This window comes from Cervus canadensis, chromosome 6, assembly GCF_019320065.1.
Source record: "Cervus canadensis isolate Bull #8, Minnesota chromosome 6, ASM1932006v1, whole genome shotgun sequence".
Classification (NCBI taxonomy): Eukaryota; Metazoa; Chordata; class Mammalia; order Artiodactyla; family Cervidae; genus Cervus; species Cervus canadensis.
This window is the reverse complement of record NC_057391.1, coordinates 15,448,310-15,464,905: the sequence shown is the minus strand read 5'-3', so window position 1 is coordinate 15,464,905 and position 16,596 is coordinate 15,448,310. Positions and strand designations below refer to the sequence as shown.

At 50.3% G+C, this 16,596-nt stretch overlaps 1 long non-coding RNA gene across 1 annotated transcript; it reads right to left on the bottom strand.

The window, feature by feature from the left end:
* Window positions 1-2,665: 2,665 nt before the first annotated feature.
* Window positions 2,666-10,209, bottom strand: LOC122443097. Its single transcript, XR_006269914.1, has 4 exons — window positions 10,096-10,209; window positions 8,336-8,520; window positions 5,466-6,195; window positions 2,666-2,880 (listed from the first exon to the last, which is right to left on the bottom strand). It is a non-coding gene; the product is annotated as an uncharacterized LOC122443097 (long non-coding RNA).
* Between the last annotated feature and the right edge of the window lie 6,387 nt (window positions 10,210-16,596).

Genomic DNA, 16,596 nt, shown 5'->3' with positions numbered 1-16,596 from the left:
GTCCTCCATGCATGTGTGTGCAGGTGTGTGCCTGTGTTTCCTATGTGAGTTTAGCAAAGTTAGCCTCCAGACAGCACAGAGGAAGGCACTCAGCCCTGGAGCCGGCTAGCCCCAAGTTCCCAGCTGTACTCCGCTACCGAAGGTTGGGAGACCCTGGAGAAAAGACTTAACCTCTCCAAGCCTCAAGGTCTACAGCTCTGAGATGGGCCTAAAGAGACATTACCTCACTGGGCGGCCCTGAGCTGCCCTGAGGGGAGATGTGCGGCATTCATCATGGGTCCTGGTGGGGAGGGGGCAGCTGGGTTAATGGAAGTATGCTCCCAGAGTGACCTGAGTCCCTAGGAAGCCAGCCACCCTTGTGCACCTGCAGGACTGTGCTAGCGTGCATGGGTCCTCAAAGAAGAACAGGGTCACTCAGAGTTCCCACAGAAAACAGAATCCCCCAGATGGTTCAACTAAAGAGACACCAATGGAGGGACCATTGACAGGGGAGGGCAGAGTGAAGGGAATCTGAAAGCGTGGTGAGGCTCCTAGAGACCAGCGATGACAGATGGCTGTTAGCATCCCAAACCTAAAGAGCTAGGAGCCGGTGGCATCACCAGAGCCTGCCAGGAGCTGGAGCCGTGGAAGAGGGTCCACCCCTCGAGAGCAGCAGGCCAGCGGGAGGCAGCCATTCCCCAGACACAGCATCCTGGTAGGGAGAAGCAGAAAAGAAGTAGCCTCCCACCCTGCCTTCTCATTCTAGTACCTTCTATAGGCCAAGCCCAGGCAGCCACAGCAGCCCCTAGTAGTCCCTTCCTGGGACACAGAGCAGGGCAGAGAAGGCAGAGAGTCTTGCAGGCAAGGGGGAGAGCAGGGGAACAATCAGAGGACAACCAGCTCTCGGGCAGCCTGGCAGTCACCCACTTCCTCCACTCTACAGGTGAGGGGGCGGTGGGCAGAGGTGTGGGAGGGCGCCCAACACAGCCCCCTCTCTGCCACAAAGCCACAGGGTAACATCAGCAAGTCACCTTCCCTCTCCAGGCCTCGGTCTCCTCCTCTGTAAACCGTCGGGGCTAACCCAGCTGTCTTGGACTACCTCTCCCCATTCTGACCTGAGATTTTTCCTCTTTTGCCTTCTCTAGAAGGGAGAGGCCCGCTCGACAGGAAAATGGGCTGGGAGAAGAAGGGAGCTTAGCAAATGGAAAATTAATTCTGGGCGGTAAAGAGCAGAGGCTGTTGTTTGTGATGTATAACTTACTCTTTGTGTCAAACTGTGTACTGTGAATATCAGTGGGATGGCAAGAAAACCGAGATCTATTACTTAGAGTTTAATCTGTTCTCCGTGTCGGAGAAGGGAGAGGGAGGGGGGAAGAAGACTACAACTTTAATCACAGGCCCAACTCGAGATGTCAAGCTGCTCTGGGGTGCGCTAGTAAAATGATGTCGTATTACAGCCCTCCCAGACAGCGCCCCGCACCGCAGCTTCAGCTGCCAGCCGTAAATTAGCACACCTACTTCACGCTCTTCAGGTAAAACCGGTAATTTAGCTGAAAAATACACACACACGCACACAGAGCGTGGGAAGGGGGAGCTTAGGAGAGGGGGCTGCTCCCCTTGAGCAAGGAATAACTAAAAAAAAAAATTGTGCAAAGACAGAGGAAATGACACATGGGCTGCACCTCCCGTCATGGCGCGTGGGCTCCGGGTGCAGGCCTGACGGGGGCCCACCTTGCTTTCTACCTGCCTTGGTGCCTCCCCCCACCCCCTGCACCCCTTCTCGCCATGAAGCGTAAATTACATGCTGACACCTTTAATTTGTGCAAAGGATGCCTGGCTGCGCCTGGCACCAGCAGCCGGCTGCTATAATAAGGTCAATCTATATTCATTGTCGCAGCACTTGATGTGCCAGATAACACAGGGAGGCAGCCTGCGGTGGCTTCTCCGGGCCGGGCGTAGCGGGGGTGGGGGTGCCCGCTGCCTCTCAGCGCGGCCTGGCACCAGTTGGTTCATCACTTATGCATGTTATGATTTAGCTAATCACCATCAGTTATGCATCCTACTGCTGCCTGGAGACTCCAGCCAGAGAGGGGGCCCCCCACCACCAGCACCATGGAGAGACCACTGAGGTGGGGGGCGGGGGGCAGTGGAGGGAGGGCTGATTGTCCTTTCTGGGTCGTGGCCCCTGGCGGCTCAGAGCCCCGAGCCTGGAGGAGAAGCTGTTGGGCGCATCCCTTGGGCAGGGGCACTCATGTAATGTCCCTGCCTCCTTGAGCCCAGCCAGAGACGGGCATCTTAGTGACAGGTCACATAGCCTGAGGCCAGGCGCTGAAGTCACAGAGTTCTGGGTTCCAATCCCAGCTCTGCCTCTTGCAAGCTGTGAGAGCTTTGTTAAGTCACTTAACCTCTCTGTGCTGCAGATTCTTTACCTATAAAGTGGATAAACAAGGCAGGGAGAGTGTAAGGATGGGAACTAATATATGGATGCAATTCCACGTGCGCCCACGCTGTAGGCACTCCGTCAAAGGCAGTCCTGTAATCAGGGCCCCAGTGGGTCTATCACATGTATTTTGGGTGAATGTCTGCTTTCAGTGGGGAATTCAGAACCATAAGGCTCCTAAGGGGCAGGAACCCATAGGTGGGCCCATTTTTTTTTAATAGAAAGTTTTTTGTTTTTTTTTTAATGTTTATTTGCTTTATTTTAGTTTTTTTTTTTTTTTTTTGTCTGAGTCAAGTCTTAGATGCAGCTCGTAGGATCTTCACTGTGGCGTGCGGGCTTCTCTCCAGCTGTGGCAGGAGGGCTCCAGACTGCATGGGCTCTGTAGTCGGCGGCTCATGGGCTCAGTTGCCCCAAGGCAAATGGGATCTTAGTTCCCCAATCAGGGACTGAACCCAAGCTCCCTGCAATGAAAGGTGGATTCTTAACCACTGGACCACAAGAGATGTCCCTGTGAGCCCATTTTAAGACAAACAGCACTCAGATGGGGCAGTGTTGAGACAGATCTCAGATTCTGAGATATTTAAGCTAACCCATGACTGGCGAGGATCAGGGAGGCAAGGATGAAGCAAGTTCTCAGCCTCAAGCAGGTGGGAGGCAACAGATGAAGCACAAGTAGCTCAATTGATGGCGGTGAGAGGATTCAGTTTGTTCAGCCAAACCCTTTCTGCTAGAGATGGGGAGAGGGAACCCCCAGTCCAAGATGGCCTACAATGAGAGATGGAGTTGAGGTCTCCCAGGCTTCTGTCTTCACAGTTCCCCACAGGACAGCCTCAGGGAGAGACCAATGCCCAGCAGTCTCTGGGGGGCTTTCCTTGGGATTACCCAGAGACTGGGTGAGAGGATTCGGAGTTTTTTCAGCCAAACCCTTTCTGCTAGAGATGGGGAGAGGGAACCCCCGGTCCAAGATGGCCTACAATGAGAGATGGAGTTGAGGTGTCTCCCCAGCTTCTGTCTACACAGTTCCCTCACAGTTCCCCACAGGACAGCCTCAGGGAGAGACCAATGCCCATCAGTCTCTGGGGGGCTTCCCTTGGGATTACCAGACACCCTCTCCCCTCTTCCTGGCGCTTTGTCAAGGGTACACACCATGTGTTCCCAGTTTTGTAGTGGCCACGTGAGTGGTGGGAAGCATGAGGTTGCATCCTGAGGCCCTTGGCCTTCCTCTCTTCCCTTATTTGCACCACAGAGACAAAAACATCTGCCCTTCAGTGCCGAGGAGAAGATTAAGTGAACCCACATGTGTGTGAAGCTCAGGGTACCAGGGAAGAACAAATGGAGAGTCCTTTTCCCTCTGGTTAAGTTTAGAGTCTAAAGAGGGCTGGCTGGGAGGACACCACCAGCCTTGAGGCACCTCAGTCCAGCTATACACACAGAGCCAATTGAAATAATTAATTCTCTGACCAGGCAGCTCATCCTTCCACCACACCTTTGTGTCCCTGCTGTTCCCTCCCCCAGGAATGCCCTTCCCTTCTCACCTCTCCAGGTCCAGCCCCTCCTCCCAGGTCCGTGCCAGCTGCTGCCACTTCTAAAAAGCCCTTCTTCCTCGTCAGCATCTTCTCATCAGCCTTCCCCTGCCCGCAGTCCCACACTCTCCCTGACTGCAAGTGGGTTCCTTCTCTGTCCACTAATGATCTGGCCCCAGGTTAGAAGCACTGGGTAGAGAGGCCGCTGTTTAAGAGCTAAGCAGCCTTTGGCCTCTCCGGGTCTCTACCAGCTCATCAGTAAAATGGGCAGGCAGGGGAGGCATGCCATGCTCTTGGGGCCCTGGGCATCACATTCCTAGTCAAAGCTGTTAGGAAAATTTGGGGTCTAGAGGGACTAAAAGGGTTAGGCAGTGGGCATCTCCATGGAAACTAGTGCCACTAGGTTAAATTCCCCTCATTCTAGTAGGACAGAGACTTGGAGGCCAAATTAATGTAAAGAAATGCAAAAGTTTTCACCTGCCTGGGCTTGTGCCCTGAGGTTTCATCCTGTTGCAAGGTGAAACCACCCACCCTGGTGGTCCCGTAGCCGCCGCTGCCCCAGGCCAGCCCACGGCTGCATCTCTGCACAACTCATGTATCACAATTACACAGACACCTGTGTCGCCAGCGCCTGCCAAGCCACAGCACATCCAGTGCTCAGTCGCCCTTGAAATGCATTTCAGCTCTTACCTGCAAAAACTCGGACAGCGTGGAGGGTGGGGCCTTCCACAGCAAGCAGGACCATCAACCTCCCACCACCAACTGGTGGGCTTGCTTGGCTGGACACCCCACACCCATCAGTCCCAAACAAGATCAGAGAGTTCCTGACTGGCCAGCGTGAAGCCAGGCCCAGACCCTTGTCTCATAGCATCCTTATCATTTCATCAGCAAGTGACCACAGCTAGTCACTACTACTGAGGACCAGAAGCTGGAGGGCCATGGGGCTGGTGCCTTCTTCACAGAGCAGAAGCTAAGCCTCCCACAGACCCTGAGACATCCAACTCCTGGATGAGCACCACCCCTCAGCTCTGGAAACTCAGGGTCTATCATCCCAAACAGCCCATTTCCCCAATGTCTTTTCTGAACTTTGACACCTGGCTGTCCCCTGACACACCACTTCCTGCCGCCTCCCAAGGGGATGCTGTTCTCTCTTCCGTATCCCACACCACCTGGGGCCAGGAGGTGAGGTGGGTATCCTACCTCCCCACTGCCCTCCCAAGACATTGATCCTCCCTCCCAACTCAAAACTCCAGCCCCTCTGAATCCTGGACAAGAGACTTTACCTCTTACCACTGTCCCTGTTTCATCCCATTGACAGGTGAAACAACCCCCACCCCGCATTGCACCCCTCATTCATTACAGACTTAAGCAACACCCTCACTGTCTTCTTCTCCACCCCCATAACGGCATCGTTTGGGATGACTCAACATCCACTTGGAGCATCCATCAACATCAGGGCCTCTGTTCTCCACTTGGAAGCCCCCATCCACCTACTCCCATGGGTGTCCCACCCTTGACCTTACCATCATGGAAATGGCACCGTTTAGACCATCTCCACCTCAAGCATCCTGCCAGATGATCACCCATCACCTGAGGTCCTTCCAGACTGCTCTCCCACAGTCTTGCTGAGCCCTCCAGACACGGAGCACCTCTGGCTCAGGATCACTGCCCTCTGCTGTCACTTTCTTTCCTCTCTCTCCCTTTATTCTTAGAAGCCACGCCCAAACGTGGTAAATCCACACACCCTCCTTGGTGCCTGCACCCACACAGCAAAACACTGCTGGAGAAAGAGAGAGCTGACTTTCCCCTAAATGCCTAACCTCAAATCTCAAAACAGCCCTGCCTGTCACCACTCGGCAGCGCCATGCTCACTGTCTAACTGTCCTTGTGCATGTTCTCTGTTCTCCCAAACAAGTGTCTCATCCTGTCTCCTCTCCTCACACCCCACACCATCCTCACCCACACTGGCCTCATGCTTTGTTCAGAACATGGTCCCCATCAGAAAGCACTCCCTCATCCTCCCATGAGGATGCTTGGCAAGCCTCCCATATCTGCACCCACTCTGCCTCCCTCCCGCTCAATGCACGGAGGAAGGTCACTGCTCTGCCCAGGGCTACCCACGCCCCCCACCCCACAAGCAGGGACTGGATCTCTCACCTGTTCAAGTATCCAGGGGTCCCCTCTTTCTGTATCACATCTTCCCCCTCCCCACCATGTCATCCATGGCAGAAGGCATACCTGCTCCAGGGTCTCCTGTAACAAACATCCAATTCCAACCACCTCCCTGCCTGTCCCCAGCTCCCAGCCCATTTTCCTGCTCCCCTTCACTGCAGAACATGTTGGAAGGATGGCCTGCAGTTCCTGTCTCCTCTTTCTCACTGGGTGTTCTGGCCCTGCAGCTGGAGCTGTGCATATGCAACCCCAGCTCGGAGCTGGTGGGCTCTGGAGCATGGCCAGCGCTCAAGAGGAAGAGAGGAGGGCAGCTCTGACGGAGAGGAGAAGACCCTAAGAGAGGAGGGCCTCAGAGGTCACAGAAAGAAGGGAGCTGTTTCCCGCAGCAGTCTTCAGATTTGTGTTGTAGAGAGGATACTCTGGTAGCACTGGGTGGGGTGGGCTGGAGGTCAAGAGAGGTGACAATTAGGAGGGGACATCAAAGTGATCCAGCTGAGAAATCCAGAAGGCCTGAATTAGGCAGCCAGTGGAGAGGGAGAAGGATGAATTCTGAAGACAGAGTGAGAATGTAGAATCATCAGCAGGACTAATGGGCCCGTCAACATTTCCAGCATCAGGAAAGATCAGGACTGACCTTCTCTGGCTGGAACAGAGGCAGAGTTGAGTTCCCCCGACTCCTTACAGGCTCCTTTATCTCCAGGTACTTTCTCATCAGGAAACAGACCAGACTGAGTGACTCTCTGTTTGGTGACTATAGCTCTGTCAGTAAAGCATCTGCCTACAATGCAGGAGACCTGGGTTCAACTCCTTGGTCAGGAAGATCCCCTGGAGAAGGAAGTGGCAACCCACTCCAGTGTTCTTGCCTGGAGAATCCCATGGACAGAGGAGCCTGGCGAGCGCAGTTCGTGGGATCACAGGAGTCAGACAGAACTTGGCACTCTTTCTTCCTTTCCTTTTTTCTCCTGCACCAGCTGTGATCACTGCGCTGCCAGGGGCTTCTCACCATTGCCCTTCAAGCTCCTGCACCCTGCCCTTCACTGCTAGCACATGCTGGGTGCTCAACACAGCCAGGGAAACGGGATGACACAGAAGGGAGAATGGGCTGGGGAGGAACAAAGGGCTGTGGGGGTGTCGATGCCTGCCTCGGAGCCTGAATGTCATCCTGAACAGGTACCAGGGAGACTCAGAGGGTTTTAAGTACAGAAGTGACAGGGCCAGCTCTGTGAGGGACATAAACCCATCTGACAGCTGTGGACAATGAATTCAAATTCATTGTCAAGACTAGAGGCTGAAGTCAGTGCTGAAATCCCAGGCAAGGGAGGATGAGGCCTGATCTTGGGAAAGGAGACAGAATAGAGAAGAAGGCCTGGCTTTAGAAATACCAAGGATGTCAGATTGGTAAGGCAGAGGGATAAACTTGGAATATGGTTCATTGGTTGGTAGCTTAAGCAGCTGGGTAGATGGTGTCAATTGCTAGGATGGGGCAATGGCAGGGGGTGCTGTAATGAACCTCACTTTGGACATGTTGAGTTGAAGGTTAACTGTGGCCCATTTGGGGAGAAACGCACTAGACTGGAGGGTGGAGACGTGAGTATGATACCCAGGGTGGGACCCAGGACTAAAGAGAGAGGTTTGGGAGCCACGAGCAGGGAAGGATGGCGACCACGATGACAGGATGACCAGGGAGTCATCTAGGTGAGTCATGACCAGTGGAAGGAGCAGCAGCTCCAGGACAGAGCCATGGGGAGTGCCCAGCTTTGAGGACTGGCAGGGGGAAAGGATCTGACAAAGAAACAGAGGAGAAAAGGAAACCAGGGAGGAAACGTAGCCCAGATGTGGTAGCCCAGGTACCAGGAATAGGGTTCAGGAAGGAACAGTGTGTGGTCAGTGGGGTCAACATCAATGGCAAGAACTTCCCTGGTGGCCCAGAAGTTAAGAAATCACCCACCAATCCCAGAGACACAGGTTCAATCCCTGGTCCGGAAAAACTCCACATACTGTGGAGCAACTAAGCCCATGCACCACAACTCTGAGTCCACGTGCTCTACAGGCCATGTTCTGCAACGAAGAAGCCACTGCAATGCGAAGTTGGCACTCTGCAATAAACAGTAGCTGCTGCTCATCTCAACTAGAGAACACCCATTAACAGCAACAAAGACTGTTAAAAAAAAAATAAATGAATTTTTAAATATATCAATGGTAAATAAAGAAGGACCAGAACCTTCCACTGAATTTGGCAGTATGGTGGTTCCTGGTGACCTTTGCCAGAGCACTTTCCATCAAGTGATGATGTGGAAGGAGTCACACAGCTCTGGGCTGAGGTGTGAGTCAGGAATAAGAACGTAGAAGCAGCTTGATTAGTCAGTCAATGGCTTGGCCTTCTTCCAAAAAGAAGCAACATCTCAGCTGTAAAATAGAGAAGACAATGGATCAGAAGATGAAACATAAAGAACTCAGAACTGTGCCAAGTGCGCTGTGCTGCTCAATACAGGTTCAGTGCAATTGTTTCTTCTCTCAGTAGGAGGAGAGTCAACACAGCTAGTGAAATAGAAAATGGAGAATCATGTGCAGCTGCAGACAAAAAAGAAATAAAAGCAGAAACTTGAACAGATGCTCGTATACTCAGGTCCGTAGTAGCATTACTCACAGTAGCCAAAAGACGGAAGTGTCCATCAGTGGATGGATGGATGGATAAAGGAAATGTGATATACCCACACAATGGCATATTATTCAGCGTTAATACAGAAGGAAATTCTGACTCTTGATTACATAGATACTACAGTTGTGACATTACTCTAAGTGAAACAAGTTGGCCCCAAAAGAGCAAATGTTGTATGATTCCATTGATACGAGGTACCTAGAGTAGTCAGATTCATAGACAGGAAGAAGAATGCTGGTGGCCAGGGTCAGGGGAGAATGGGGATTGAGGAGTTATTGTTTAATGATTATGGGTTTCAGTTTACGAACATGAAAAGAATTCAGGAGATGGATGGTGGTGATGGTTGTACCAAGTATGAATGTACTTAATGCCACTGAACTGTGTGCTTTAAAATGGTTTAAATGGTAAATTTTATGTTGTGTCTATTTTACCATATTTTTTTTAATGTACAGAAAGACAGAAAATAGATACTACAGTGTGGGCTAATAAAATTACTAGAACTGAATATTTCTTTAAGTTCCGAGCTTCCTAGTAACCAAGACTTAAAGGGAAACTTTTACATCTTGATGTTTAATGAATGAAAAAATATTACAGATTTTTTATTGAAAAATATTTCAGGAGATATCAAATCCGCCCACTCCCATCTCTGGCCAGGGCTGGTGATAACAGACATGTGCCTTGAAAATTCTTACCAGAGGCATTCACAGAATAAAGGACAATTTATTCTACAAAGGTAGAAGACTAACACTGTACACGGACATGTTCATTACATAACTACTTGCGGCGGTGATTCTTGAAGAAATGTAAGAGAAAAATCAATAAAACCTAACTCCGGAAAGCCTTTCTGGGGGGAGTGAAGTTAATAAGGTCTATAAGATCTCCAGTGTGGGATTTAGAATTCCCCAAAAAATGTGTTCACTCAGTGCCCCTAGAATTTCCAGAAGCAGGCATCCAGGAGGCAGCTGGCAATTTGCTCCCAAGCTCCGGGGAGAGGTCTGGTTACTGGTGGGAGTCTGCATGCCACCAACACAGAGATGGTGTTCAAAGTCATGGGCAAGACTGCAGTGGGCAGAATGGGGGTAGAGTCCCAGGAAACACTACCTCACAAATACCTCCATTTCCCCAGGGCCCAGCCAAGTGCTAGAGCAGAAGGCAGCAGTGTGGTGCAGAACAAGGGCAAGAGATCACGACCTCTGACTCTTGGTCATTGTACGCCATCATCCCAGGCCCCTCTCCTTTCAGAAGAAAGAACCTGGTGCTGGACACCAGAGGATAAGAAGCTCATGCTGTCACTTGCAGCCTTACAGCCTTGGACAACTTACCTGAGAAGACGGTATCGACACTCAAGCATGCCGTATCTGATGAGAGTGTGGATGCTTTGGATGGAGAGGCCCAGGGGTCAGCTGCACGTAGGGGTCCAAGACCCCTGATGGGTCTAGGGAAAAGAGAGAAATTTGGTCATCAAATTCAGCATATAGGTAGAAGAGGAAACAAACATGGGTCCCTTTCAAAGCGTTCAAGCATTAGTAACTTGAACAATGATGTGATGATTGGGCATTAGGAAGGAGCTGGGGAAGGTCTGAGAAGACTGGGGGTCTCTACACGTGTCAGAATTTGAGCACACCCAGCTCCTCAAGCCCATGTGAGTGGGACCCTCAGTGTGCATGGCTCAGGCCTCTTGACACAGGAGAGTCTGCAGAGAGGGGCCCCGCGGTAGGTTGGATGGGCTTCCTTGCCGGACGTTTTCAGACACATCATCTCTTAAAGCCACAGCCCGGATGACTGTGCTCAGCAATCATGTGTTTAAAAAGCAATAAGACTAAACACTTTTCCGTTTCCCCTTTGAGAGACCATGTATGATAAATGATAGGCAATTTCATGGTTGGAGTTTCAATTTCCGAAAATATTAGTGCTATTCCCCAAGCTCCACTTCAGAGATAAATTCTTTTTGGCAGCCTCCTCTGTTGTCTCCTAATTCCCTGATTCTGAATATATTTGGAGGTCTGGTGTGAATTTCATCAGCTCATCCCCAGCGTCCCCCTGTCTGGGCTGCATTGGAAAGGGTATTACCCATCTGCCACTCTTCCAGATTCTTTCAGCATTGGCTTCAAGTCAGAGGTGTTTATTAAGCACCTATGTCTTCCCAGCTAAGTCTGCTAAGTGTCATTATGGTGGGTGTAAGGGAGCTTTTGATATCAACATAATCAATCCTTTGATCCACAAACTTTGGTTACGTATCTAGTCCCTTCAAACTCCAAGCAATAGTAACTCTACAGTAACTGATACCTCATGTTTGTTTCACATGGTTTGTTTGTTCCCCACTGTTGGGGAAACTGAGGCTCAACGCTAACCTAGTAGAGTTGGGATGGACTGGTGGAAGAGAGCAAGCATTTACTGAACACCTATGATGGGTCAGGTGCAGGGCTGAATGCTTACCCATCCCTCTGCACAGGAGTATAGGCTATCCATCCTCATAAAACTCAAGGTGAGGGTGATTATCCCGATTTCACTGAAATGGGAACTGAGAATCAGAAAGGCTAATCAATTTACCCAAGAATTCTCATCCACAGGACCACACTGCCTCTCCTGGTGTCCGCGGGATAGATGGTGTCCCAATAATCATTGCCAAACTATGGGAGTTCTCTTGTTGGAAAACATCAAAGTACCAGATCACGTCATGGGAGGAGACTACCCTGCCTCTGGGTTAGCCCCTTTATCTCACATTACTCAGCACGCTCCGCCTGCCCCAAGCCTCGGGCCCCTCTTAAGTTTCCCAGGCTGGTGTCCTCAGCATATCACTGCCCCCCAGGACCATGCCCTGCTTTCTCTTGTGTCAGCATCCTCTGAACCTTCTCCATCACGGGTCAGCTTAGATCCCTATGGCCATCTCTCCCCTCTTTTCCATTCACTCACCCCTGAGAGGGACTAGTTCATGCCTGGGATATTTTCTTCTCTTATCATCTCATAGATCCCTATCAAAATATTGAGCACAAAGCAGGTATTCTAGAAATCTCGAGGGAGCACTGGGGTAAAATGAAATGGAATAGGTCAAAATGAGGTGGAAAGTCTCAGACTAGAGCAAAGGGAATGAATTGGAACAGAATGTAATGGAATAGAATGAAAAAGAATAGGATGGCACAGGTGAAAACAAGGAGAAAAAACAAAACTATGGACTAGAACAGTATGGAACAGAATGAAAGAAGGTTGGACTAGACTATGACAGGCTGGGACAGAAGAGGCCAGCGTGAAACAGAAGAGAAGCAGGTGAAACAGACCAGACCAGAAGGGAACAGGATAGAAGCAGATGGGACAGATTAGACCAGGTCAGAACAGAATGGAACAGAGAGGCCAGTCCAGGATTCAACAGAGTAACATAGAAGAGGATTCAACAATAGTATGTAAGACACCAGAACAAGTCTGAACAGAAGAGAGTACCACAGAATAACCGGACTGGGGCTAACTAAATGTTATATAACTGGATAAAATAAAATTCACTCTATTCACTCGATAAATATTTATGGGGTGCTAATCCTCGCTAGGTGAGAAAAGAATAGACATAGTCCCATCCCTTGTAGATCATACTGTCTGATGAAAGAGACCCCAAAAAAGACATAAGTAAGCATTAACAAATACACGATTACAAAATATAAGTGTGTGTGAACTACCACGAAAGAATGGACAGGTGGCCATGATTAATGACAACAGGATAGGACTTCCCTGGTGGTCTGGTGGCTAAGAATCTGCCTGTCCATGCAGGGTCATGGGTTCAATCCCTGGTCTAGAATGATTCTACATGCCATGGGTCAACTAAGCTTGTGCACTGGATAGCCCGTGCTCTGCTACAAGAGAAGCCACCGCACTGAGAAGCCTGCACGCTACAGTGAAGACCGAGCACGGCCAAAAAAAAAATTTTTTTAATAAAAAAAGAATAATAAGGTCGAAGAGAAAGAATAACAGGAGGGGTGTCATAATATTCGTAATAAGGAGGTCAGGAAAGCTAAGACCTAAAACTTGAGGAGGAGTCAGAAGACAACTGAAGGAGCAGGGAAGAGCATCCCAGGCAAAGGGAACAGCATGTACGGAAGCCCTGAGGTGAGAGAGTGTTTCGCCTGTTCCGAAAGCTTAAAGATTATCAGGGTGAACCAAGCTCATGGAGCAAGTCCTAGACTGACAGGGGAGGAACAAGAGAGGCAGGCAGGGGCCCGACACCAGAGGGCCTGGTGCGAGTTTGGAGTTCCATCTAAGCGTAATGAGAAGCAACTGAAGGGAGCACCAGTGACTACAGAGTGTTTCCTGCTTCCTCCTCGTCTGGGTAAGGGAGTGAATGAGGGCAGGGAGGCCATTTAGCCGTCTACTGCAGCCGACCAGGTAGTGATGTCAGTGGCTCAGAAGGGAAGAGATGCAGGAAGTGATGCAGCCAACTGGGGAAATATTTGTAAACACAGCCAAGGAATTTGCCAATGTTTTGGATGATAGGCTGGCAGAAAGGACAATCTGAAGGTGCTTCAGCGTGGGGGGGGGTGGGTGTGGTGGTGGTTTATTACCTGAGATGATGCTAAGGAGAGGTGGTTTAAGGAGGAAAATCAAGTTCTCGTTCAAATCCTAAGGCTCAGATGCTTAGGTTGGGTCCAAATAGAGATGTTAAGCAGATTCGGAGATAGAAGCCTGGAGCTCTGAGCTGGAGGTCTAAATTGAGGAGTTGTCAGCATATAAATACTGTGCGTGCTTTGGGACTGGATGAATCATATATGCAGTCGTGCAATGCAGAACTTCATCAAAGCGTGTTCCATGGACTACTTGCATCGTAATCTCTTGGGGTACCAGTTGAACATGCATATTTCTAGGCCTCCAGGCCACTAAAATGGATCTCCAAGGATGGGGCTCAGGAGTCTGCATGGTTAGCGATCACCCTGGAGTGTTTGGATGGCGTCTAACACATGTGAAACACTGGTCTGGGAGAGGAGTGGAGGGCAGAGCCCCATTACTGAGACAGGAGTACATTTGCACATCAAGAAGGCGAAGCCAGCAAAGGAGACAGAGGATAGCCAGAGAAATAGGAGGAAAGGCAGGAGCGGGTGGTGTCTCAGAGGCCAAGAGAGGAGGGGGTGTCAGGACCTCGTGATCAACAGAGCCTGAGCAGGCTCTGCTGAGTAGGATGAGCCCAGGAGAGTGACCGTGGGATGTGGTAATGCACACATCTCTGGTGGTGGGAGGGGTACCGGGCCACACCAGAGTGGACTGGACACGAAGAAGACACTCCAACAACAAACTGGGAGCATGGAATGCATAACAAGCAAGATCTAGTATCCAAGTCAATGGAACATTTGAGGACAGACCCTAAAGTTCATTTCACACAGGTGATTTTGTCCTCTCTGGTCACAGCTTCTGGAGTCTTCTGGCTTAGGGGAGTAGACATGCTAACACATATCAGGAGGGCTTCTTTCCCACCTCTTTCCCACTGGGCTCAGCATCCTCAGGTGCCCCGCTCCTCCTAAGAGACCACACAGTGCAGAACTTCCTTTAGGTCCCATCTCTCTCCCTAAGCATGCTCCCTCAGGTGCCTCTCCCCTCCTCTTTAGAGCACTCTACAGGCTGCAGCCATCTGTATAGATGCTAAGGGCCCACTGTGATCTGTATTCTTGGGCCCCACCTCCCAGGAGTGAATGGCTAAGGCTGCACACAGCAGGTTGGCAAGGCAGCCACTGTTTGGCAAGAGAGCCTTTCTGGCATCGCACAGATCTCCTTGACCACCCCCTAAGCAGCTGCCCAATCCACCTAGAACCCTGATGCTCAATAAGTGATGAAACAGGCAAACTTTTAAAAGATACGTTCAACTGCATATTAGACTTTCATGTTCACAAAACAGAAACCAAAAACCCATTGCTTTCATAACACAAACCTCAAAAAGAAAAAAGAAAAAAAAGCAAGTCAAGAGCATTTTCTTGTTGATGAAACAAAAGAGATTTTCAATGAGGATCAATCCCTGGGGGATTCTTCAGATCCAAAGTTGGGAAGGGGGTGTTTATGTTTTTCAAAAGGTTAAATAATATTAGGAGGTAGTGGCAGGAGCAAAGCCCACCCTTGCTTCCCCTACGTGGGAGTTTCTTTCCCATGTTACAAGTATGCCTCCCCAGCTTACGCCCCCAAGGGGCCACACACACCTCAGAAGACCCAAAAAGCCCCTGCCATCCATCTGGAGGCAAATTCCTGGCAAGGAGCAGCATGGAGAGACTTCACAGCCCTCCCTGAACCTCTCCAGAAGAATCTGTGGCAGCAGAGGGATTTTCCCCAGGAGAGCGAATGACAACACAGCGCCTGTTTGTTTTTGATGCAGCAAGGAGCCAGGAACATCTGCTCCAAGAAGCCACTTGAAAGATAATCAGGCAGCGATGTTGGCAAAACAGCTGTGTGGCAGGCAGGGAAGGGGGTGGCGGGGAGCTGGGAGGGTGGGGGAATGGGAGGAGGGAAGTTAAGCTCTGAGCTAGGAGCAACCGCCTGGGAACTCAGTCTGGGAAGTCCCCCACCCCGGCCCACCCCCACGGAGTGTGGAGGGAGCTCCTGCTTAGCTGAGAGCAGCTCACGTGGGGAATCCACTTTGCTAAGATCCCTAATTGTCCTCATGGAGAAATGCTGGGTCTATTTTGCATTTCCTGCAGGGCTCAACTCAATTTTTAGGACAGGAGTGAAAATGTTGTACTTGTCCTAAACCCATGATCCAGGAAAACAGCAAGGTCAAAGAAATCCCCGCCCCCTCCACCTGCCCATCTCTTTGTGTTTTGGAAAAGATAGTTCATCACCATCCTTCCCCCTGTGACTCAGATAGGACTTATAATGTCCCCCTGTTTATTCATTACAGAGCAGACACAGACTCCAAATTCCAATCCCTTTCTTATAAAGATAGGTGAACTGTTTTGTCCCCACTAGTCAAATGGAACAAGATGCTTGTTAACCAAACGAGTTAAGCTTCTCTCCTTCATCCAGGCTCCTGTACTTGAAGCCACCTTCAGCCTGAGCCAGAGAACACCCCCTCTTTAACAGCGCCTCTAAAGAACAGGCTGGCCTCAGGGTAAAACATCCTCTGATCAATTGTCCCTTTGAAGAGGATGATGCAAGGGGGACAGGTCACTCTTGTCATTTCTGGGTCAGTCCATCACTCACACACAGTACTGATTACATTAATCAAAAGCATGTGTGTGTCCTGTCTTAGTGTGACTCCTCCCAGAAGAAGACCCTGAGACAAGGATTTGAGGAAAAGTAGTTCATTTGAGGGGGCTTCTCTGGTGGCTCAGACAGTAAAGAATCTGTCTGCAAGGTGAGCAACTCGAGTTCAATCCCTGGTTCAGGAAGCTCCCCTGGAGAAGGGCATAGCAATCCACTCCAGTATTCTTGCCTGGAGAATTCCATGAACAGAGGAGCCTGGTGGGCTGCAGTCCAAGGGGTCACAAAGAGTCGGACATGACTGAGTGATGTAACCGCAGGAAGCACTGAGAAGGCAGTGTAGGAGGTGGGCAGGGAAGGGAAGGTGACCAGTGCAAGCTGTGTTAATGGGCAAGTGGCTGCTGTGAGTAGGCAGTGGCTCATTTGGGAGGTAGTCAGTCAACTCCTACTTGTCCAAAATCTGCCTATAACTCAAAGTCCTCAAGCTTTCCTTCCTGTGTGGAATTTCTCCCCACGGATGTCCCAGAATGTAGGAAAAGGAAGCGTCATTTAGGACTCTGGTTTTCCCCATGGACATCCTGGACTCTAGGAGATACTTCAATGGCTACTAAGGCCCAGGAACTAGTGGTCAGGCAGCAATCTCCACCCACACTTCAATTGAAACA